We start from the raw sequence: 2,456 nt of genomic DNA, 5'->3' as shown, positions 1-2,456 counted from the left end.
TGCGCTTACAAGCCATAAATAATGGTAGTGGTAGAGGCTTAGTAAATATGTCAGCCAGTTGATCTTTCGAGGAGATGAACTTGATTTGAAGCAACTTCCGAGCCACCCTTTCGCGAACAAAATGATAGTCCACCTCAATGTGTTTTGTTCGAGCATGAAAAACAGGATTAGAAGATAAATATGTTGCTCCAATATTGTCACACCATAGGATGGGTGACCGACGCTGAGAGACTCCAAGTTCACGAAGTAGAGCTTGTATCCATATCAACTCAGCAGTGGCATTGGCAAGTGCTTTGTACTCAGACTCTGTACTGGAATGAGAAACAGTAGCCTGCTTGCGAGCACTCCAAGTAACAAGATTACCACCATAGAATATAGCATGGCCCCCGGTTGATCGCCTGTCATCAGAATTGCCAGCCCAGTCCGCATCAGAGAATGCCGACAAGAGATCTGGTGATGTAGTTGGACGCCGTAGGTGAAGACCATCTGACAGAGTACCCTGAACATAGCGCAGTATGCGCTTAACAGCAGACTAATGTCTACACCAAGGAGCATGAAGATATTGACAGACCTTGTTGACCGCAAAAGATAGATCAGGACGCGTCATAGTAAGGTACTGTAAGCCACCAACAATACTGCGATATCGAGTAGACTCCTCAGGTGTGAGAGGATCACCATCAACAGAAGATAATTTGTCAGATGATGTCATGGGTGTAGATGCTGGACTGCACTTGAGAAGGCCGGCACGCCTGATCAGCTCCGACGCATACTTACGCTCACTAAGGAGTATACCACCATCCAAGAATTTTACCTCAACGCCAAGGAAGTAGTGCAAGCGCCCGAGGTCCTTCAGAGCAAAAGAACCGCGCAGCTGATGTATAAGGCGATCAATGGCTGGACTAGAAGAACTGACAACAATGATGTCATCCACATAAACCAGTAAGTATAGTGTGATATCTGGGCGTCGCAAAATAAAGAGAGATGTGTCAGCTGTAGAGGCAGAAAAACCGAGACCACCAAGAACACTGCTAAGACGAGCATGCCATGCTCTCGGTGCCTGTTTCAGCCCATATAGTGCTTTGTCAAGACGACATAAGTAACCAGGCTGAGTAAGATCCTCAAAACCAGGAGGTTGGCGCATGAAAACTTCCTCCTCAAGAACCCCATGTAAGAAAGCATTCTGTATGTCGAGCTGTCGAAGGTGCCAACCATGTGTAAGAGCCATAGAGAGCAACAAGCGAATAGTAGTAGGTTTGACAACCGGGCTGAATGTGTCTTCATAATCAAGACCGTATCGCTGTTTAAATCCCTTGGCAACAAGACGCGCCTTATACCGCTCAATAGAGCCATCAGATTTTTTGCTTCACTTTAAAAACCCATTTAGAGTCAATAATGTTCACACCTGGAGGTGGTGGAACAAGGCACCACGTCTTGTTAGCTTGAAGTGCTGAGAATTCCGCCTCCATAGCATCACGCCAGTGCGGGCAACCCATAGCTTCACGATGATCACGAGGTTCAGTACGAGTAAGATCAGTTGTATGGACATGATCCTTGCCGTGGTAGTTTTCCTTCATGTGGAGCTTGTCAAGCTCGTTGGTGAGATGATCTGTTGCACCAGTGTCAGCATACCAGCTTGGATCCACAGGGAAGGATGATGTAGACCCATGGGTAGTTACAGAGAATGCCGCAATCTGCTTATCCATGTACCGCCCATCGTTATCCATACCGAGGAAAGTACGGTTGAACCGTTTGAAGCAGCAAGATGCGACATGGCCAGTCTTTCCACAAATCTGGCATGTGGGTCGGTTGCTAGTACCCCCGCCGGTAGGAGTTGAACGATCACCTGAACGTCCGGAGATAGGCAGTGGTGAGTAGTTCTCCTGCTTGGAGTAAACAGGCTTTTGCTGCTGACGCTGGTCCTGGCGGTAAGGCTGCTGGTAGTTGGTCTGATAGTTGGGCTTGCCTCCGCCTGATTTAGCACCATAGTTTGCTGTCATCTGCATCTCAGTACTCAGCTCGGCCTTCCTTTCCCCGACACGCTGCTCAAGGTGCAGCATCTGCGAATAAATATCCTGAATTGGCATTGGATCATGGAGGGCACGGGCTGAAACCAACGTGGCAAGAGGATCATAGTCTTCATCCAATCCAGCAACGAGGTAACCAGTAAATTCGTCAGGCCTGAGGGGGATCCCGATGGACATCAATGTGTCAGCCAGGGACTTCACTTTGTTGAAGTACACCGTGACAGAGGAGTTGAGTTTCTTGCACTTCTGGAGTTCGCCACGGATATGATGAGCACGAGCAGTAGACTGCGACTCAAAGCTTGACGAGAGCGTCGTCCATGCATCTTGCGACGATGTAGCGAAGAGGATGAGGCCCTGGACTGGTTCAGTGGACGTAGTCATGATCGCCGAGAGGATAGCGGCATCCTGCTGGTGCCACGCCGTGAAGTCAGC

At 48.8% G+C, this 2,456-nt stretch overlaps 1 non-coding gene across 1 annotated transcript; it reads right to left on the bottom strand.

Annotated features, from left to right (window-relative positions):
• Nucleotides 1-2,041: 2,041 nt before the first annotated feature.
• On the bottom strand, nt 2,042-2,186 carry LOC127337302 (small nucleolar RNA Z247). Its single transcript, XR_007873714.1, has one exon. It is a non-coding gene; the product is annotated as a small nucleolar RNA Z247 (small nucleolar RNA).
• Nucleotides 2,187-2,456: the final 270 nt, after the last annotated feature.

Source organism: Lolium perenne, chromosome 2 (genome assembly GCF_019359855.2).
Source record: "Lolium perenne isolate Kyuss_39 chromosome 2, Kyuss_2.0, whole genome shotgun sequence".
NCBI classification, from domain to species: domain Eukaryota; kingdom Viridiplantae; phylum Streptophyta; class Magnoliopsida; order Poales; family Poaceae; genus Lolium; species Lolium perenne.
Note: the sequence above shows the minus strand (reverse complement) of the source record. Positions and strands in the feature narration are given on the sequence as shown.